Source organism: Anser brachyrhynchus (genome assembly GCF_964034855.1).
Source record: "Anser brachyrhynchus genome assembly, chromosome: 8".
In the NCBI taxonomy this organism is placed as follows: domain Eukaryota; kingdom Metazoa; phylum Chordata; class Aves; order Anseriformes; family Anatidae; genus Anser; species Anser brachyrhynchus.
Genome location: NC_137702.1, coordinates 4,280,876 through 4,291,773, shown reverse-complemented (window position 1 = coordinate 4,291,773; position 10,898 = coordinate 4,280,876). Strand labels below are relative to the sequence as shown.

Sequence of the window (10,898 nt, the reverse complement as noted above, 5' to 3'; positions counted from 1 at the left end):
CTACCTTTGCATGTATTTTCTTTAATAGTATGTACAATGTGACTGATAAGATTTTTTTTTTTTTTGAAGTTGACTTTATATGTAAGACTACAAAAATTACTATATTAAAAAAAATAAAGATTTATTAAATAAATAGCCAGGAAAATCAAGACTTTAATATATGTTTTGAAAGCCAGCCAGTTACCAAGTCAGCAAATTTGACAGCCAATTTAAGAGCCCAATAATTCCTCTGAAATGCAAAGGAGGGCACTGCACCAAGAACAGCAAAACTTTTGTCATTTAGTTAATCATTGTTAACACTTAACATGGAAAACTCGAGTTTATTGTAAGGAGTCAGAGGTCTGAATTGTGCTCCCAAAACTGCTAATGACTCAGTCTGTGATCTGCAAATCATTTAATCTTCAGGCCTGACTCAACAAAGTACTGAAGATATATCTGTCTTGAGTAAATTAATAGTCCTTACTCAAAGGTTGCTGGAATGGGATCTTTATGCCTTCACTGTCATTGTTCCACTGCAAAACAGAGGTAGCGATGCTTGATTTCCCTCACAGGAAAGTTTTGAGCTCTATCAGTGGAAAATGTCACGTGAGTGCTAAGCAGTATCGTTAATAGAGAAAGCACACAAAAAATTTGAAACTCCGGAAAAAATTAAAAACAGAAATTGTGATATTCTTTAAGAGTCTAGTAGTACGGCAGTAATTTCCTAATGTGCTGAGTACAGAAATTGTCCTACTAAACTGTGCTAATTACAGGGTGCAGTACTCTTAACTGGCCTTGAGGAGGAACATTTGAACAATATATGCACGCAAGGTCTCTTTTAGAGCCACTGTGAGACTTTATTTTTGGAAAATAACATGCAGTAAATTACTTGTTACTAGATGCAAATCCTAGGCTTCAAAACATAATTTTGCATATTTTTTTAAAAAGTTCTTTATATGCATGTGACATGAGGAAATTCTCTGTTAAAACAAGAACCGTGTTTGTCAAGAAAATTTTGGAAGCGGGTTGTACGGATTAATTTTCAGAAATTACATTTGAAAATTCTTTAATTTTTAATTAGTGTTTTAAGTACTTTTAGAATTAAGTCTTTGTTCCAGTAATGACCTCAAAAAAGAATAAAAACCCAAGCAGCTGAGAAGAAAAGATATTCATGATGGGCTATTTGAAGCACGCGTTCTGTTTATATCTTTTGAACTTATTAACTCTACTTATTTGAAATATAAGTGTGTTAGGGAAGGAAGCTATATTAAAGTTCCACATCTCCACATCCTTTAATTAAGTGCATGAGACCACACACGTGTAGGATCACCAGGAAGCTCTTCATTAAAAATCAGAATGGCAAAACTTAATAATACTAAGGCAAATCTCGGGCCTTCCTTATTATCTTTTACTTATATTTGTTGTCTAAGGGGCATAAGGAGATTTTATTCTTGCTAAATGCTTTACAGGTCAGTTTCATTTTTGCTGGGATCTTTAGCTCAACATATCCAAGGGCTTTTCCTTATTAAGTTATTTTTAATAGAAAGGGAAATGGTAGATTTTGCTTCTGTCTTCTTTGTAACATAGCACTTTGGGATCTTTGTGTTCAGCAGTATGGAGATGGAGCAGATCAGCATACAAACACTGAGGAACTTCTGTGCTTTCCTCCAGGAGGGCATAGGATACGCTTCTGGCTGGGACTAGGGCAGGTTCAGCTTCAGTGGGATCCTCAGAGAAACATAGGTGTGCTGCTGGTATTTTAATTAGGTGTTGCCAAGAAGCCTGTAGTGAGCAGATTATCTTGACAGATATACTGAAATTCTTTACCATAAGCTCTCATGTCATTGTTAAATACAGAAGCAAGACTCTGTGTAAATGCAAATTTACATAGAAAAGACCTAATTTGGATAGATCTGTGTATGCTCTGTGGGAGGGTGTCAGCTGAGAGCGGCATGACAGGGTTTAGAGCAGGCCTGGAAAAGGGCAGGTGATGCTATTGATAGAGAAGGTCTGCATTTTGGCCTCTGCTGAGTGATTTCAGTTAGGGAGCATCTAATCACCATTTTAACCCAGCTGTCGCTGGTCGGAGAAAGGAGGCTTGAGCCAGTTATTTCGTATGTGGAATCTCAGTTTTGCTACTTGTGTCCTTGGGCAAATCACTTAATCTCAGTGCCCTGTTTACACAAGCATTAAAAAAGGAAAATTTTTTCTACCTCACAGACATGTCCTGTGTGTTTATTAATGGTGGTGCAGCGCTTTGAAGTTCCAGAGCGCTTTGAAGTTTCTGTCCTTTGAAGTATTGTTTTCTGCCTTCTCAGAGATGAACATTTATTTCTTAAATTAACACGTGCCCGTGTTTTCCAGCCTATTTTATGTTGCAATGCCACCATCAAACAGACGTTTAATTTTCTTTATTTTAATTTCTCAGAGATGAAAGCAACCAAAACTACACCTTGCATGCTGTTGAGCCACCATTTGCGACGAGGAGGACCGAGGGACCTGCAGAGGTCACCATTTCTCCACCGAGGCTCTCCCCCTCTCAGCGAGGAACCTCCAGCTGCGGTTACTGCCTTCTGCTGAAACTGCATGTGCTGCAGCCGAGTGAGTGACTGCCAGTAACTTCTTGGGTTCTCTTGGGCATTTTCTTGACAAAATTGATGGAAAGCCAAGCATTAATAACACGGTTTCGCTCACCGTGATATTTTTATGTTTCCCAATGTGTGCTTTAATTTCACTGAAGACAATTGTTTGTAGTAATGCCAGCTGTTTATTGGAAACATATCTCACTGTAGAATAACCAGTTTGTACGAGATAGCAAAGCCAACGTCATTATCTAAACATAAGGGATGGGGAAACGTATCTGGGTAATCAAGGCATTGTCATTAACAAACATGGCTCAGGAATAAAGCTTTGTTCTGGATAACCAGAAATCTAAGTGTGGCCTGGCTAGTTGAGGTTGAACTATATTTAGGTATAGTTAGATTGAGAAACAGCAGCGTATGAAGTGTTCGTGGTGATGATTAGAGCGTACTTGACTTATTATAACAGTGGAAGAGAAGCTGACTAGTCAGAACGTCTGCAAGAGAGACAAAGTGTAGTGCTTGGTTTTGCCTGAAGATTAACGACAATAAATTAGGGAAGTCGAAAGGGGAGCTTTGGCACAGAGCGGTCCTGTTTGTGTTTAGTCACATTTCTGCCCAGAGCAGACCTGGGGCCTTCCTGGTACTGGGAAGCCTCTGCCCGGCTGGTATTTAAACGCGAGGTATTCCCAGGAGCAGTGCCATCCTCCCAGCGGCGCTGGCACATGAGAACATGCCTGCCCTCGGGGGCCCGGCTGGGGCCTCCTGGAGGGGGGAAAGCTGATCTGTCCAGCCTCGTGCTTTGCACCTCACCCCGCGCACTGGGCTCCCATCTCATCCTCGCTGCAGCTCGCATGCTGGCAGCACTGAACCACCCCTGCCGAGTGCCCCGTGCCAGGTCCTGTCCTTAAAAAGCTGCCTCGCAGACAGCACGGCTCCCCAGCCTCCTCCAAAAGTCATGGATGCCTTCAAAATACTAAGTAATAATACAACAGCTGATATAATAACTCAGGTATTTTAGTCTATTTACAATGCAGGTCACAAACAACGTTATCCTAACACTACAATACCATTTCCTCAAGTATAAACAAATGAAGATCCTATTAAGTGCTGCACTTCTGCAATGCAAAATGTTATTTTTCCAAAGATTACTATGTACTTTTATGAGATTCCATCCTGGGGTATTGTAAGTGGGTAATACCCATCGGTGAAGTGCCACAGATGGCTGTAAACGCCGTGAGAGCAGACTGTGTATCCGGATCGAACTGCAGAAGTGAGGCCCAATGTTACATAAATCATCCAAAGTGAGGATTAGGATTGTTTTTCTGTTCACCGTGGATATATTAGTGAGGTTTTAGAAGAGCGACCAAACTACTTAGACAGCTTTTTTTTTGCCGTTCAGGTTTTTTGAGTAATTAGATTTAGGTAATTCTTCCAAATTCTCCATGGAATTACTCACCAGGTAGTTTTCCCAGAAGCAATGGAGCAGTGGTAGAAGGAAAAAAGGTGTTCTAACTTAGCTTCACACAGCTGAGGAAAAGCAAGGTGCTTGTTTCAAGACATAATAAATAGGGTAAAAGTTACCCTGAAACAAACAGAAAAATTGTTGGCAATGATATGATGAAATATGCATTTAGTTACTGAAATTTACATAATGCAAAGGGCAAAAAAGAAAAATAACTACTTTTATGTCTGGTGATTATCAAGAGTTGTCTGTTTCCATACGCATTTATTCTGCAGAAATCTTTGCTGTCACAAGCTTAATTTAAGAACTAATTTGTCTGTTAATTCCTAAACCCATATGGACACTAATACTGATTTTACTAATGAGGAGAAATCATTCTCCAATAATTGGCTTGAAGTTGTATCAATGTTGTGATTTTTACCTTATCATTTTAGGTGTTTAAATGTGTCTTTTCACCCCAACCCTAACAGAAAGCAGTTATGGCAAGATGTTAGTCCTCAAGTCATTAGCATGAAATGTAAATGAAGTACGAGTATTAAGTTACTAAATGCTGAGGCATCTTCAGGGATCAGCAAAACCAAATGGAGAGCAGGCGAGTTGGTTTGTTTTGTTTTTCTGTTTTTTGGTTTTTTTTTTCAGAACAGGCAGATTTTTTTTTTCCATTTTAAACCAAACAAGCCCTTGTGGTTTTGAGTCAGGAACGTACACTTTGTCAGTGAAATCTTACAGAAGGAAATACTTCGTTAAAGTTCTTTAACTGTTGAAGGCCGGGATCCTCCCTCCCCACGGCCCCTGTGCTCACTGGGCTCCCCTTGCAGGCAGCGTTGCTCCCAGAAGGTGACCGTGGTGGTGCCACCGCATCTCCTGCGGAAGCCTTTTGGCCTGATTTGCTTTGCAGAGCTACAGTAGCTTGTGGAAAACTGCTCTGAATTCAAACCAGTACGCAAGCAGGATTTTGTTCCTACTGATTATAAAATGCTGTAGAGATTAATAGAGACTAATGGGACTTTGAAAGGAAATAATGTTTTGGCACATCATAAACCAGTTTTAATTGCTGTTATTTATTAAGGTATTACAGTTAGATGTCAAGCATCAGACATAGTACAGACATTTACCTGAACAATGTCTTGCCAATGAAGTCTCCCCCTTCCCAATGAAATTTTCCCCTCTCTGAGGAATCCATTTATGTATATAAATTTTATTTATTATGTCAAAAGAATTTTCAAAACCATTTATTTTAGTTCCACAGTTGTTTTTTCTGAACCTGAAGAAATATAAAACTTTTTAATTCAGTGTGGAAAACCATCTCAATATTTTTTTTTTATTCTGGTAAGAAAAACTACTTTGTAATTACTCTGTAAAAGACACAGTGTGCCTTCTGAATTAGCGGTGGTAAATTTTAGGTTCAAGTAACACCACCAGCAGGAAAAAGCTACTGTAGTCTTGTAAATGGGAAAGCAGACAGTGGGGACTGGGAGCTCAGGTAATTTCCCTCCTTAAAGCTGTCTGAGGGCAATTGGGCCTGGCTGAGTCAAATTGGTCTTCCTGATGGGCTTGTACGTAGGAGGAGATTCCCTGCATCTCTTGCTTTCTCCGTAGCTGTCATCCAGGCCTCCATAAGCTTTGGTTATTATTATTTTTCTTAATATTCTAGTTCTGCTTCTTGTCTCTCTCCCTGTTTACCTTGAAAATGGTTCCCATATTCCCTGCTCCCTGAGCTTGGACAGGTAGCTATTTCACTGTCGGTCCTTTAGGTTTTTCTTACTGCTGTAGTTTTGCAGAGGACTGGGAAAGCACTGGGTCAAAAATTCAGCGCAACCTTGCGAATCTTCAGTGGAAGAAATTCCTTTATTGTTTCTTTGTTTCTCAGTTTTTCAGTAGCATCGTTCACCACTGTACAGAAAGGCAAGGCAACTCAGGGCTAAGAGAGAGCCAGGCAATGCTGGTTTAGCTTGTCTTCATCACTTTTTTATTCTTTTTCTTTTGTTCTAGTATTCTATATTTAGAGAAATAGTAGGTTATTCTCAGTTATTTCATATTAAATGGCTAAAATTTAAGTTTCACTTATTTTCTACCTGCCTTCATATATCTATCACCATTAGATCTTCACTACTCTATCTAAATTATAGCACTTTTCTAGTCTTTGGACAATTCAAATTATTCAAGGGGCTTTTTATGCCTTTTTTTTTTTTTTTTTAATCAGGATTTTTCCCCCCTTTTTTCCTGGAAAAGATTTTATGGAAGCATTTCTTTCTTCCTTTTTTTTTTTTCCATTTTTTTTCTTTTTTTTTTCCCATTTACCTTTATTGTGATTCAGTTGAACTCCATCCTGGTCAACTAGTTAAAATCATCTTATGTTTATGCTTGTTGTACATCAAAACAAAGTTTAACTCGCCTGGTATATAGCAATGCTATCAAATCATCACCATGTACTGTTTCTTTCTTGTTAGTGTTTTAATCTGTTCACAATGCTGTAATTTGGTTGGTAGCTTTTCTTCTGTTTCACAGCATTTCTCTTGCTAGTGTTTTCTGAGGCAGAGCGCATCAATTCTTTCATGTTATCTCCTCATTCCACTTCTGACTGCTTCCCCTGTCCCTCTGACAAAGCCATTTGATCTCTGGCTTTGGCTGACTGTGCTGGTTCCCCAGACCGTCTGTGTCTCCTTGTTTGTCAGCATCTGGATTCCCGTGCCTCACCTTGGCTCCAGATCAGAAAGTGTGTAAGTACATATTCGACTATAGAGAGGTGCTTCACTGGAGTGCAGGTTTGATTCCCAAAAACTTCAGTAAAACATTAGCAGCTTCTATCTTTTGGAATTCAGAACCGTGCTGAAGCACGGAGGAAGTGATTAGCTGCTGCTCTGGATCAGGGCCTCAGCCCTCCTCCTGTCTGACTCCACGTGAGACACCCGTGCTGACTTGGGTCGCTCCCTAAATCACAAAGCCCTGACAACTCCTCCAGATTCATGGCGTTTGCTTTCCTTGGCATATCCCAAAACATCCTTCTCTGTTCAGCTGCACCTGTGATATTCCAGCAGCTCTCTTTGTTCCCAAGCCATTATGTCTTCCTACTCAAATTTCCATTCAAAGAGTGATTCATCCAGCAGGGGAAAGGCATGACCTAGCTGCCCCCTCAGTTTCCATCGCTTTGCAAATCATGTGCAGTCTCATCTGAACCGGAGCTTTCATTTCAGACTTCTCTCTTCCCTTTCCTTAAACTATTTTTTTTATTCCTTATTCCTGTAGAAAACCCTGAGAGCAGAGAAATGTTGGCTGCACAAACAGGCTTTTTTTAAACTAGCTTTGGTCACAAGAGCAGGGAAAACACATCAGCATGGATTTTCTTTCCTCTAGGAATGCCTTTTCTCACAGCAGCTGATTACATACAGTTGTTACCTGTGCCATAGCTACTCTGAGGACAAAGCACACGCCTGACTCATTACACCAGCATGCCAGCATCCTTCTTCTTTTTTTTTTTTTTTTAATAATAGCTTTCATGCTCTGAATTGGTTCTAATGTCCAGCTGGAGAGAATTGCACACCTCCACCAAAAGCCTGTGCAAGAGCTGCATACTCTTCCGTCATTCTTTATGATGCTTTTGATGTCTTCCATTGTACCCTGTATACTACTTTGCTCGTCTTCCTTTGAATACTGTCTTAGACATTTAAAGTCCCCTATTCCCCTTTTTCCTCTGTCATCAAACCCATTAATTTGCAACTTCTGTCTCCTCTGCTGTGCAGTAGAAGCATTCCCTATTTAAGAATTGTTTTCCTTCCCTGCCTAAATAGCCATTCTGGGTTTAAAAGACTCTCAGGGTTAATTTCTGTTCTCCGAGACTTCTGGGACTCCTGCCAGCTGACGTGGTGGATGCTGAAGAGGTACCTACAGCCATTGTAGCCTACCTGTAGGTCTGTTTTCTGCTGTTATGGTTCCCAGTAAAGCAGTCTTTGGCTCAATATGTATCCCATAATAGTACACAGAGTAGTAGTATGTCTGCTAGGGATTTTTAATAGACTCAGATTAAGGAAAATGAGTGATTTTTTTTAACAAGTTCTTGCACAGTGAAGTAGCTACAATAAGTAAAGGGAAGAGCTAGAAAATCACCCTTTTTTTCCTTTTGTCACAAGACGTGGGGAAAGCTTAGTTTCAGCTAAGTGTTAACGTAGCATTGTGAGAATGGGATCAGCGTGACATTAAGAAGTGAAAGAAGGGATATTGTAGTGACAGCTCAGACTATATTAAATTCATGCTTAATTCAATAAAGTAGCACTATTAAATTTATCTGAACTAGTCAGAGCTTGCAACAGAATTCAGAGCAAGCTTACTAGAGACTATACATGGCCATGATCTATTTTCTAGAAATATTGGCAAATTTAGCTTAATTTTGGCAGATTACATCCCAGAGTTCTACTTCCCATACTGTTTTGAATTGGTACCTCTGTTCCTTTTCTTTGAGTCTTTTAAATCAAAAACTATTAAATATCTCCTGTGTTCTGTGGGTTTGCTTGTTGTCGGTCAATTTTACAACAGGATGCATTAATGTTATCTCAATATGACTTTCAGTTTTGCATGGATTGGCACCAAACCCACCAGAATGGTAGTTTGCTTCCCCCCTCCTCCTCCTCTTCTACTCACTGGCATAATTTCCATCCAACAAAGCTTTTCAAAAATAAGGAAGGAAAAGGCCTTCCTGTACAAGCTTCCTGTGGATCCTATCCAGATATAAAAGACTTGTGTAAAAGCTTGGCAGGCGATCCCAGCATATGCCACTTAGTGACTTCCTTTTTTTATGTATCGTTCCGTGTACAGCAAATGAATCTGAAAATCGGAGTAATTTTCATTCATTTTTGAATAAGAAATCTTAAATGGTAAATTTCCTATCTGTGTAGAACGCCCACATTTTAAATTAAAAGTTTTGAATGTTGACAGCATTAGTCATAGGAAATCCTGTATGAACATCCAGCACTTAAGTTGGACCTTCCCCTAGATCACACCATAGAAGGAGTTTACAGGAAAACATTCTGTTAGTTTTGAACTCTTCATTGATTTTAACCCTTCACGTGCCATCACGTCTGGTAGAACAGTGTGTTTTTCTGGAGCCCATTTTCTCGAGATTGAAGCGGTATTTAAAATCTATATGTTTCAATGCTAAAATTTTCTGTACTTTAATAATATCAGCTTACACAGCGCTTGGATGGACTGCAGTTTGTTCTCCATCCTGTTGCTAGAGACACATGCTGTCTTGGGTAAAAGCGAGGCGCAGGAGCAAGGTAGCACAGGCAGCAGTCCACGTGCCCCTTACTTCGACGCTAGGTGAGTGTCTGCGAATGGCAGCGCAGAGGGGAAGGCTTACTGCACCCAGACTTCAGTGCCAGCTGAAGGCTGTCACAGCTTAAAGAACGGGCTGAGAGGACAAATATGTTCAGACTTAACGCTGTCTGCTTCAAGCAAGCTTTATAATGTAACAGTAAAATTGGAAGCTAAAAAAGACAATATAGCTTTGTAAATTAAACCATAACGTGGATGAGGCATGAAATAATACATGCAGCTATGTTGCACAGGATCATTTTCACATTACACAGGTGAACCAACCTTGATGGTTTCTTTGTCTTTATTTAAAATGAGCCATCCCACAATAGACTTTAAATCTTAAAAAAAATATAAAATAAAATCTAGTTTTCATTTTCACTGAGTGGGAAAATTCCACACATGTCTAGTTATTGTTTAACAGCTGGCTTAAATTGAGGTTTTAGACTTAAGGAAGGAATCCCAGAGCGTGAAGTATCAAATAATACCTAAACTCAAGATGAGGATGAGGCTCGTGACGTTGGGCACAGCAGGCATAGATTCAGAAAATGAAATTAAAAATATCAGTGCTGTGAAGCCTGCCCTAGTACTCCAGCTTTAGATTGGAGTATAGCAGTGTTTAAATATAGTTTAATTAATGAATCAAAATGTATAGGCTTTAGATTAGGCAAATACTGATGGTTGAAAATGAAAGAAATAACAAGGTATTAAAATGGTCTTTGAGAGCTTTACTTCTATTTTGACTCTTCTGATGAATTAATTTAAACAGCCTTTGGCTTATTTGGGGGGCTTCCATCTTTATAAATGATCATTTTTGGTTGTATAGGCAAAAGTGAGCATTTTTACTGGCTGCATGGAGAGCTTTTGTTGGTTTTAACTTCTACTCATAAAACTCCTTTTCAACTCTGAGACTCACTTCTGAGTCTCAAGTAACTTTGAGTCTTCAGGTAATTCAAGTCAGAGTGCAGATCTCCGTGAAGCCCACAGCATTCTGAAGATCTGAACCAGAGAGAGGATTTAGGCCTAGAAACAGTTCTTAGATTTGGGACTTTTGGGTTGTTGTTGTTTTTTTTTGTTGTTGGTTTTCCTTTTTAAGCTAACACCTGGACTGCACCATAGACCTTCCTTGTGCTTCACAAAGAGCTGTTGTGAGAAGCCTTGTGTGTGACTATGGATTAGTCCCGTGTAAAGCTGTACCTGGGATTTAAACTGAGATTCGCTACTTACAGTGCTGCTGTCTGATGCGAGACCAGCTGAACTCCAGAAGCAGTGAGGAATCTGGTTTTATTTTTGGATGTTAATTGCTAGATCTCGCTTGTGCCCGTTTCTGTACAGTGGTACAGGACAAGGAGTTCTGTTTCTTCTTACTGCCCTTAGAGCATTACTGCCACTGTAGGAGCTAGAGCCCCCCAAAGAGGAAGGGAAAGGATGAGGCCAGTAGTACTGTGCTTTTCACAGGTTGCCAGGCCTGCATGTCTGTGGCTGAGCTGTATGGCATATTCCCAAAGGGGATAACGTTGGCTTTTCCTTCTTAGATCAGGCTGTGGCCATGTCAGGACACTTAGAAT

At 39.8% G+C, this 10,898-nt stretch overlaps 1 protein-coding gene across 1 annotated transcript in view; it reads left to right on the top strand.

Moving 5' to 3' along the window:
- Nucleotides 1-10,898, top strand: part of FGGY (FGGY carbohydrate kinase domain containing) — a 305,771-nt gene that overhangs the window by 1,476 nt on the left and 293,397 nt on the right. Inside the window, exon 2 of the mRNA XM_080602612.1 lies at nt 2,408-2,580. The gene's annotated coding sequence lies outside the window, so the exon portion shown is untranslated. The remainder of the gene's footprint in view (nt 1-2,407; nt 2,581-10,898) is intronic.